This window comes from Sinohyriopsis cumingii, chromosome 4 (genome assembly GCF_028554795.1).
Source record: "Sinohyriopsis cumingii isolate HCF-2022 chromosome 4, ASM2855479v2, whole genome shotgun sequence".
NCBI classification, from domain to species: domain Eukaryota; kingdom Metazoa; phylum Mollusca; class Bivalvia; order Unionida; family Unionidae; genus Sinohyriopsis; species Sinohyriopsis cumingii.
In genome coordinates, this window is record NC_142964.1 from 8,848,863 (window position 1) to 8,861,331 (window position 12,469).

General features: G+C 34.2%; 1 protein-coding gene across 2 annotated transcripts in view; it reads left to right on the forward strand.

Annotated features, from left to right (window-relative positions):
* LOC149800590 (uncharacterized) overlaps positions 1 to 12,469 on the forward strand; it is a 50,821-nt gene that overhangs the window by 16,535 nt on the left and 21,817 nt on the right. The window contains exon 1 of one of the 2 annotated variants that reach the window (XM_089954551.1): positions 5,152 to 5,206. The exons of the other annotated variant lie outside the window; for it this stretch is intronic. The gene's annotated coding sequence lies outside the window, so the exon portion shown is untranslated. Of the gene's footprint in view, positions 1 to 5,151; positions 5,207 to 12,469 lie in introns of those variants that run through there. 2 annotated transcript variants of the gene reach the window in all.

Here is a 12,469-nt window from a genome sequence, read left to right on the forward strand (position 1 = left end):
AGTGGCCGAGTGGTCTAAAGCGCTCTCCGTTACAGATCACTGCCATCTCACCTCTGTCTGCGTGGGTTCAAGTCTAGAATTCGACCAATGTGGGTATGTGAGAAAGCTTGCCAGGAGCTTCTCGTGGGTCGGTGGTTCTTCCCGGTGTTTTCCTGGGTTCTTGCTCCACCATTGATACTGGCCGCCATACATAGCCTATCGTGTGCTGAAAAATGGCGTTAAACCCCACAACAACAACAACCATACCAAAGGACATTGGTTGCAACAAGGATCATTTTTCACAAGTATATTTGGTTATGTTAATTGTTCTCAGGTCTTATTTATGTACAATATGCACATGATGGCTCAGAAAAAAGAAGAAACACAAACTTACTTTTGACCAGTCTGAAGCGGGGATCTATTATATCTAATATTTATTGCAAAACACATGTTAACCACACACACACACACACACACACACACACATACATACATACATACATACATATATATATATATATATATATATATATATATATATATATATATATATATATATATATATATATATATATATATATATATACATACATACATACATACATACACACACAGACAGACATACATACATACATTCATAAAGACATACATACATTCATACAGACATACATTCATACAGACACACACACACACACATACATACCTACATACATACACACACAGACAGACATACATACAGACATTCATAAAGACATACATACATTCATACAGACATACATACACACACACACACACACACACACACACATACATACATACATACATACATACATACTGTACTGTAAACACAATATTAGCTATATCATGCCCAGGATATGGGAGCTAAGTGCCTTTTCAACCAAACACGTGACTTTGGATTACGAGTCTTAACCTCTTATTACTGGGCTACTGTGATGCTGTAACATTATTTCAAATAAACATATTCTTTTTCGAGTGGGTCTGATGACAAGCTGCCAAACCTTTTACTGTGGCTCACTGAACACAGTAAGAAATTCGGATTTATTATTATATTGTGCTTTTCGAAGTGTTCGATGCAACACTATTGTATGAGTTCGTAATCTTTCTGCCGGCATTGATTCAAGGATCGTAGAAATATAGGAAGAAAAAGAAGACGAAAGATAAATAATAAAGATGTTGTTGTTGCTTCTGCTGGTGGTGGTGATGATGATGATGATGACGATAACGACTGCAGCGGGAGAGATGACAAAAATGATGATGACGACTACGACGATTATGACGAAAACAACATATCCGAGTACAATAATGAAGATATCAAAATGGAATCCTTCCTATATTTTGGATTGTATACAAGATGGCAATAACAGAATATTATTTGCATATAAATGGTAAAATGGTAAAAAATTGTAATGGCTACATGGCGACTTACAAATCGCACGTTTTATTTACAGCAACAGACCGAGACGGGTGTGACGTATTATATTATGAAAGGGGGCCACACATTTTGATTTATAAGCTAACTCATATCCAACGGTAAACTACAAAGTTGTGATACGCACAATAAATGAACAAAGTCATTGTGTGAATTACACGTGACAGAGCTATTTATTCCTGCATATTCACGTTGACGCTAACAATATTTAGATGACTCAGAATTTATTAAGTGTCAGGTTAGTTTGATATCGAAAACAACTGTGTCATGACAGTTTGGTTATTCTTACACGTGTCGAGGTTTTGTTTGTTTTCATTATAAAGTGCTGAGAATAAAAAAAAAGACAGATAATGAGACCAACAGGATCATATATTTATCGATTTATTATTTTTGTTGTTCAAACATAAGAGGGGTGTTGATTTACCAATTAGAAGAACATAAACAAATTTTTAACCTCTTCTCTATATTTGTGTTATGTTATTAACGTATTCTTCTATATATGCAGTGCCGTCTTAAGGCATGGGCACACTGGGCAGTTGCCCAGGGCCTCACGCTTCTATGGGCATCATGCTGTCCATATTGTTAATGAATATTGAAAGATCTTTTGGCAATTTAATTTGCTTTACAAGTGCAGTGGGAAGCACGTTTCCCAATTTTAAAAAATAGTGACATCTAGCGGAATTCTTGTGGGTGGTTAGGGCCGGTAGGGGGCCCCAGTGCATTGCTTTGCCCAGAGCCTACAATGTTGTTAAGACGGCCCTGTATAGGCCCTGTATATTTGTAAATGTTTAAAGCAGATACCTGGGTCATGAGGACATGCAGTCGGGTGGTTATATATACATATATATATATAATGGATTATGAGGATATGCAGAAGGGTGGTTAGATATATAGCCATCATGAGGACAGTTATACGGTTGGTCATATATATATATATATATATATATATATATATATATATATATATATATATATATATATATATATACATGGATCACAAGGACACGAGGACGGATCGTTCGGTAAACAGATGATGGCATGCAAAGAGCTGGTTAGATATACAGACGTATCATGAGGAAGTGCAGACACTTGGTTAGATAGATAGATGGATCATGCAGACGGCAGGATATATATATATACATATATATATATATATATATATATATATATATATATATATATATATATATATATATATATATATATATATATATATATATATAGGTTAGATATTGCTACGAGTCTGTGCTCTTAAAATAAGTAACAAAAATAAGTGATAGACAACAAGCTTTGAAAAATTTAACAAATATAATTTTTTCCATATACAACAAAAGTGAAAATGAGAAACAATAACTTACGATATTGCGAATCAAAACCCAAAATTATCCAAGAATTGCAGACATGTCCTAGTAATTTAAAGTCCTGGATAAAAATCAGTAAAAGTCCAGAAGAAATCCAAAATCTGAAGGCAATGACATGTCTGTTATAGCTTATGAGCGTTGATATGGCAACACTCTTGAGTTCGATCAAAGAAATATAATTTCAGGTTTGAATTCAGTATAGACTCCAGTGAATGTCTTTATCCAAAAATCTTATCAGGTCACTTATGTATTTCCAGAGAAAATAATCACTTGAATTCAATAATTTAAGCAAAAAAGATTCCAGTCCAAAACTACTGGTCACAACATATAATATACAACTTGAAAGTGCTAGATGTTGAAGCATGAATAACCATGTCCTCACAATTACAATATATATATATATATATATATATATATATATATATATATATATATATATATATATATATATATATATATATATATATATATATATATATATATATATATATATATAGTTCTCTACATGACATCAGGTCACAATTAGCATTTTCTATAATTTTAAAAAACACAAGACCTAATGGAAAATAACCTTTTAGTAAGATCCTGATGTTTGCAAAACAATAACCTGGATTATGTATAATTCACTTTGAAAATTCCAAACTTTTAACCCAAATGCACATATTTACTTCTTTTGTTAATAATTATCCTGATATTAAGCCAACACACAGAGAGAACAATTTAACTATATATTAGTTAGTTTAGAATGAATAAAACAAAAAAGTCAAATTGGGTCAAGCAGAAATGAACTCAGTTTTGGACAAGGTCGAGTCCAACATGCAATGTTACATTACAATAGCATGTAATAAAAGAAAAATTAAAATATAACTAACTAACAAACAATTAAATTAAATATACATAACAATGTGTATATCTATCATGAGGGTATGCAGACGGTTGGTATAGATGAGGACATGCAGACGGATGGTTATATATGTAAAGTTAGTTGTTGTTTTTTTCTATTTCAATATATGTTATGGAAAATTGTATTTTAGACTTGACCTTCCCAAAAATCAAGTAATTTTCTACTCGACCTGAATCGCTGATTTTCCATAAACAACTAATACATAACTCATTTTTTCTCTATGAGTATGGGTTATCTATTAGGAGTATTATCTTTTCCTGAGTCGAGGACATTGTGTTTAATATGTTGTTCACTATAGTTTTAGTAATAGACTTTCTATTTGTAACTAAGATTCTCTCATGTAAAAATGGGGAATTTTGTAGAATTAAATTCTCTATTAATAGGTGTTTTTTTTCAGAAATTGTAATTGTGATCTGAAGTCTAGTAGAGGATTACATAATCTTGTTTCTGTAGAAATTAATAATTCGTGCAGACCTTGAGGCGAAATCATTATTGTGTCTATATTTCATTTTTGGCTGGAATTTATTTATTCAAATTATTTTCGCACTGGATAAATACAGAGTGTTCATCATCTAAAATTATACTCTTGGAAAGACATTAACTGGGATTTATTGTGAAATACAGATAAGGATGTAGTGTTGGACTGTTTTATTGTGATTCAACAAAAAATGTTCGCACATCAGAACAACCCGAGCCACAACAGGCACATCAAAACTTCTAGCAATGTATTTATTTCGGATTACTATTAAAGTTTATCCAGAACTTCAAATTGTATGACTTGTTTCAGTAATTATAGAAATATTTAGGCTTTAATTTGCAATACCGTAAAGTTCCTTTTACATATTTCACTTTTTTTTCAGGGAAATAAACTGTTTGTTGAATTTTACAAATCTTGTTGCTTCTCGTTCTTTTCTATTACTGATGTATGTATGTATATATATATATATATATATATATATATATATATATATATATATATATATATATATATATATATATATATATATATATATATATATATATATATATAAGAATCGTGAGGACATGCAGAGTGATATATATATATATATATATATATATACAGATGATTACGGATAGACGTTGGCATACATCTGGAAAAGAGACAATTAAATCGCTAAAACGATATTATCTTTGGTGCTACTTGGCACCTACACCTTAAACCCGCCCGTCCTCCATCTTCACGAGCCATAATCCAAACTTTTCTGATGAAATATAAGATTTGCAGCTCTGCAGGTTTCATAACAGTCATATGATCTGAAATTTGTGTGTATATATGTGTGTGGTAGCTGATTGTGTGGTCTTGGGGCTTCTGTCTTGACATTGTTTGTGACCAAAAGACGACTCACTGTGGTTTTACAGACACACTTCCGTCAGCTATGCTAGTTCTTAAATTAGGAGTTTGTACGCACATCATAACAAACAACCGAGGTTTCAGCTGGTATATCAGATATAGATCTCTAACGGTCGGAAAATCCAAATATGCTTTTTAACGTAAGTAGTTAAGTTTCTGTTTGACTATTATTACCCAAATTTAATATAATATTGTCGTCTTTTGATTTGATTGTCATCGCTGGCTCTTTTTTGTCGGGAAATGGTTGATTTAATGCTCAATTTTATGACGGTCTATATTGGGATTTTATTAATTATTGTCCGTTTCATATTTGGTTTGTCGCAATCCCTCGCTAATGTGAGACTTTATTGAATTTTTTGTTTGATCAAGAATTTCTGGGTAGTATCTATGGCAACTTGCGAAGGGTCTAAACTCAACTATCATATAAGTTCACCTCAAGACTAAAACCATAAATGCAACGTCAAACGCAGTAAATATTAATAGCTATATTTTATCCAATTCCTGATTTTCATCTAGTCTATATTATTCTTGCAAATATGTTTGCAATAGCCTCCATCTCCAGTGTTCCGGCTACGAAATTCTTAATTGGGATATAATTCTCATGGAATGATTGAATCGTATTGAAATTTAAAATTGTAAAGTTGCATGACCTGTGTTTTGTACCGGTCATAGACAATTTCACATAATGATATTATATTGATTTTAATTTCATAGAGGTTCAGGTGCAACGTGTGTTTGAGGTGCTTTTTGCTGCAGTTAATCATGCCAAGATGAAAGAGTTTTGCTTTTGTGCAAAAATAATTACTTGCGCAAGCCTGTATATTTTCCTGTCAAAAACAAGGTGTTCCGCTCGAACATAAATTGCTTTATTGACTCACTGTATCTGGCCATAGGGATGTACAGTATAACACGGAATAGTCATAACCAATCGAAACATTACTCTGCCACTTCCGTCAACGGGGGAAGGGACCGAATTGCAGAGATTCGCATAAATTATGGAACGGAAAAGGAAAACGCCATTTCAAGTATCACTCTGTCTAACTGAAACACCTTTCTATTAAAAATCCAACTAGGAATTATTTCGATGGAGTGATACAGGGGAAAATCGGAGGAAATTGGCTGACACCTCCGTCATATAATAAATATTAAATTAAATATAGATCTATGTATAAAGTAATACGATGCCTTCTTGGAACTATTTGCATAGGTTCAGTGAAACAAATTATCTAGCTAATTCATGCTTGAAAAACATAAGTTGGAAATGCTTCCGTCAGAAATAAGTCATCTCAGTCCAGTCACCATAATGAATCCTGTGGTGGTGTGTGCTGTACACACATGACTTGGTTTGATAAACAAGGTTCAGGTATATGTAATGGCAACTACAGTCCTTTCCATCTGCAACATGGCCGCTGTGTAATCGCCACTGCTACTGGGCGATTTATTATACAATTTTGGATAATATCCTTACGCTGACCAGAATGGCTGACACATATATATGTTAAAAATGACAAAATAGTTCCAAATACTTGGCCTTTTAACTTGTATTTTAATGAGGTACTGTGTCGACATGTGTCTTTGCAATACGTAAATTATCGATGTTCATTGATACATTCCGTTGTCAAATCTTCAGTTTCAGAGCTGCGTAGTTTCGTACGTTTTAAAATTCTTCAATTTCGGAGGTAACTAAATCTTGCATTTATTCCGCAGTCCCATAATGTTTACGTAGGATTGATCCGTTTTTAAATACACCGGAACTTATGAATTTTGTTGTGGTATTTCCCGGTTGTTTTTCAATTTACTTGTGGAAAGGAACGAGAGTGTTCCAATTATGTCTCATTCTGCCTCCATAGTGTGCCATGTGATTGAAAGTAGTTCTGAAAATATCTCTCAACAGTTTCAGATCACATCATTTTCTTTTTAAATTTCATTTACAAAAGACCGGGAACGTTCCGATTGTAGTTATCATATCATATTCCATTTATGACCGCTTATTTTCCCATGTGTTAATGCATCTTTCAAAAAACGTATGAAACGCAGTGGCTACATTATAAATATGTGTAACGCATAAACATTTTATAATCGAATGCACATCTTTCCAAGTGCACTGTTAACTTGGCCCCTATTTTGTAAATAGGTACAAATTTGGAAAATGTGGATCAAACACGGCGGTTTATTAAACCCTGTACAGTAGAGTCCTTATATATCGATAAGTGCGGAGCACAATGCGTTCAGTGATTTAATATCCACCATTCCAACACAACCAAGGGAGAAAAATAAAACTATATATGTCAGTCAAGCAATTCTGTGTCCTATGGTCTACATATAACTATATCTTGCTAACAGTATTTATAAAAAGACTGACTACTGAGACAATTATAGTGTATTACGTTAGAACATTTGCTTTTAATACAGTTACAAATATGAAAATAATGGCTTTGAAAAGGTTACGAAAATTTCAGGTAGAGGATTTTTGTATCTCCGACTTAGGTAAAGTCTCCCCCACCCCCACCCCCGCCATTAAACCTCTCAATCGGAACACTGTCGGACCTTTCAACAAATGATAGAAACAACACATCCGAATCACTAAAGTAGCTTTCCTTGCATATACTGGTAGCTTGTTTACTAAATAAGGTTTCTTCTCGACCAAAACATTCCCTAGTTTCCATTTGGTGAACTCTGTTTTACTAAACTTGTGCACAAAATTTCATAAAGATATCGTAATGCCTTTGAGATTGTTCCTTGCTTATGATGTTTCGCTTCAAAGAAGTACTTTTTAGATGAAACTTTGTAGAAAATCCATGAGGCGTTCCGATTTCTATTAACGATGTGCGTCTCTTTCGTTGTCTGTGCTTTTCTTTGATCAAGTATAGCTTGTCCAAATGTTTGCTGACAGCCCTCTAGACCAGGGGTCGGCAACCTATTTTACATATCGTGCCACTTTTTCCCGGATTAATTACAAAATGAACGTACGCGTGCCACCAGGCCACCAGTGCGAGAACACGGTTAAAATCGAGATTTTTGGCTGCCCTTCGCGTGCCACACAAAACCTCTTGCGTAGGTTGCCGACCCCTACTCTAGGCAGCCTTATTCTTTCCCTGCAAGTTACCGACAACCCTCGAGGCAGTTATAAACTTTTACTTGTATACCTTGCCCAAAAAGTTGATGACAGCCCTCTAGACAATCATTTACTTTGCCCAAAAGTTGCTGAAAGCCGTCAGAAAGATCATATATCTTGCCCAAAAGTTGCTGACAGCCCTCCAGACAGTCATATACCTTGCTCGAAAGTTGTTGACAGCCCTCTTAGATAATTATATACTTTTTTCCCATTTATAATTCGTATTCAAGAACGTAATAAGGGCTTGTCAATCAGCCAAACATTCCACGTTTGTATTTATTGACCATTCTAAGATGGTGTGTCTCTCATCAAGTATTTTTCTAATAAAATGGTTTCTTGTTTCCATATACATGACCTCGTATTCTCGTACCTTGTATTTCCCCGTATCCAAACTGATATATAGCAAGGAGTGATGGTTTGCATTACAGAATAAATTTCATAGTACATGTTTTGTCTATAGCTTCTAAATATGTTACACGCCTTTGCAATCTCTTCGTAGTTTCTTGTTAAGTGTGTTCGCCTATATCACCTAAAAGTGTCATACATTTTAACATTACTTGAAAGAATATATGCTTTTACATTGCATACCAGAGTAAAAATAATATTATCCGTACAAAACGATTCTCTATTGCATGAATTTCCTATTGCTTTATGTTTGCTTTACAAGGTGGCCACTTGCGTTTTTAACGTCCAATTCATATTATGTATTCTAAAGATAAGTGAGTTTGCCGAGTTAGTTTGTTAATAAGAATTCAAGTACAGACATCTTGTGTTAGGACTGATCGTTCATTTTATGAAATAGTTGGATTTAGAAGTGTTCGCTTTCCCCGTTTATTTAAAACCAGCTATGTTGGTCGTCTATGCGGATCAACTCGGTGTCGTTGATGTTTTTCGCAGCTGGTCGACTTGATATAGGAGTTTAAGTGTCAGTGATCTGGGCCAGTCAGACGAATTACATAATTATTTTCATCTAGGTCAGTAAGACGGATGACGAATTTCCCATGCCCTATACATTACATACGTGATATTTGCATATGCACCTGGGTCATACAAACAACGTCAACTATGGCTGTGCATGAGAAAGTATCATCTACACAGGTAGTTCAGACAAATTAAGGAATTAAAGGTTTAAGTATGCGGGACTAGTACTAATTTGTTTAAATTTTTCTGAATTGTTGTTATTATATACAAAGACAATTAAACTCTTACAAGCTGAAACTCAGCACTAATTGCTGAATTATATAAGATTTGACATGGGACAGTAGTACGAAGGAAAGCGTAATAAACAAAGATATTGCTAATCCTTTCAAAATAAATCATCCTGGTTTCTTAAGATCAAGATACCAGAAAGCAACCTTATACTGGGCAACATAATTCTTGAAAACAATTAATGGATTAAACTGACATTACTATTTTATTATGCTGAGACCTTCTGGAACATATTACCAATGTTGTTCCTTTTATTTTATTTTAATATCTTTATGACGTTTCAATGATTTAGCTACGCTGTGTAAGCAATACTTGCCCAGACATAACATTGGTATGGGAATAGTACACAGGTAATGATGACTTCACATACTAGAGGTAACATTAAAAAGACAGACATAACATTGGTATGGGAATAGTACACATGTAATGATGACTTCACATACTAGAGGTAATATTAAAAAGACTTAATGAAATCGAAAGATCTTTGTTTAATACTTAAATAAGATACATGAATTTGGTTGTTCGTTGGTGTTTGGTAGTTGGATGATGGGAGCTAAGTACCTCTCCCAAGGAAACAGCTAGGCAGCAGAAACCGCCATCCTTGGATATACGAGTTTGACGCTCTATCATCTAAACTGCCACCGCCGCCAGGCACCTTTTAGGTAGATCAGGACTAAGGGGGGGGGGTGCGTGTGCGTGTGTAAAACTAGAGTTGCAAAAATAAAATCATCGATCAGACTTTCATTTATTTTAATAGATTTGCCTTGTAAAGTTATTAATAGCGAAGACGTGTACAGAATTGAATTTACTTAGGTAAAGACTGAAAGGACGAATCAGTCAGACGAAGTAATAAGTATACTCAGCATGTGTAGAATCACTGCAGTATGTCTCGAATGAATTTAGCGTGTGTTTAATGACTGCGTGTAAAATGACTAACAGTAGAATGTCTGCAGTGTGTGTAGAATGACTGCCATATGTGTAGACTTGCAGTATGGGTGGAATGACTGCATTATGTTTAGAATGACTGCAGTATTTGTAGAATAACTGCAGTATGTGTCCAGTACGTTCAGAACAACTGCATTATGTGTAGAATGACTGCATTATGTGTAGAATGACTGCATTATGTGTAGAATGACACATTTGAACATACAATACTAAAGAGGTTGATCATATGACTGGGAGTGAGTTGCATAAACAATCCTTCGTTCATATCATTGCTGCCATTTTTTCTCTTAGAGAATACCACTTTACAAGTCCTTTACTCTTTGCTGATTGTGAAGACTTTAGAGTTCTACGTCACTAAAAATAGCAGGGAACGTTCATAGCTAAAAGTAACCTGAGCTATGAATGGTTACAAGTTCTAATTAATCTACTGATTTGGTCGGGTTATCTGACTATTTACACTGTTATGCATATTTAATTGAATTTTTGTTTGTTTGTTTAAAATTTTCTTTTATTTCATTACACGATAGTGTAATGCTACATTGTATGCTGGACTTGACCTTGTCCAAAATTGAGTTATGGTATTACATGTAAAAGCTGCCTCGCTAGGCGCTCATCATTAAGACGTTGGTGTTAGGACTGGTCGGTCTGGTGTCAGGATAATGTGACTGGATGGGACATCATGTTACATGTCTGCAGCATGATGCCCCAGTACTAGACATTACAATAAACTGTCAAACCGCAGACATCGTAGCGATATGACTGAACAATTTGTTAAAGCTACATTAAAAATCCAAATCACACACACACACACACACACACACACACACACACACACACACACTCATTTCTGCTTGACCTGATCGACTTTATTTTTTAATTTCATTTTATGCCAACAACTAATACATAGCTAAATTACTCTTTATGGGTTTAAACTCAGGATCTTTATTAATCGAAGAAGTAAATATGTTGATTCGGATGAGGGTTTTGGACTTTCCTAAGTGAATATTACAGGTTATGGTTCTGAGTTTGTCAACATCTGAATCATTCTAGAAGGTTATTTTCCATTAGGTAATGTTTTATTTTCTTCAGAAAATGCTAATTGTTACCTGAGGTCGAGTAGAGAACTATATAATCTTGTAATTGTGAAGACTTGGTCATTCGTGCAATAACATCTAGCAATTTCAAGTTGTGTTATATGTCGTAACCAGGAAATGTGGGCTGGAATCTTTTTTTTTTTTTTTTTTTGTTCAAATTATTGAATTCAAGTGATTATTTTCTCTGGAAATACAAACGTGCTCGGATAAAATTATTGGATAGAGACATTTACTGGAAGCTATACTGAATTCAAACCTGGAATTATATTTCTGTGATTCAGCAAAATACTTTGACACATCAACACTTCAATAGCAACCACATACACGTCATCGACTTCAGGTTGAGATACCTTCTGGACATTTACTGAATTTTATTCAGGACTTTAAATTACGAAGACTTGTGTCTGTAATTCTTTGATTATTTTGGCATTTAATTTGCAATAGTGTAAGTTGTTTTTTCTCATTTTCACTTTGTATCTAGGGAAATAAATATATTTGTTAAATTTTACAAAGCTTGTTGCCCTTCAATCTTTTCTGTTACTTATTTTAAGAGCATAGACTCGTAACAACACCCATTATCTGATTACTTAAACCATGCCTCTGCTGATTTGGTTATCCATTGTCTGATTATTGATACCATGCCTTTGCTGACTTAGTCTTCTAATGTCTGACTATTGGCACCATGCCTCTGCTGATTTAGTCATCCATTGTCTAATTATTGACACCATGCCTTTGCTGATTTGGTCATCCATTGTATGATTATTGACACCATGCCTTTGCTAATTTAGTCATCCATTGCCAGATTAATCACTCCATGCAACTGTTGATGTGGTCATCCATTGTCTGATTATTGACACCATTCCTCTGCTGAACTGGTCATCAATTATCCTATTATTAAAACCATGTCTCTGTTGATTTGTTCATCTATTATCTGATTATTGACACCATGCCAATGCTGATTTAGTCATCCATTATCCGATTATTGACACCATGCCAATGCTGATTTAGTCATCCATTATCCGATTATTGACACCATTCAT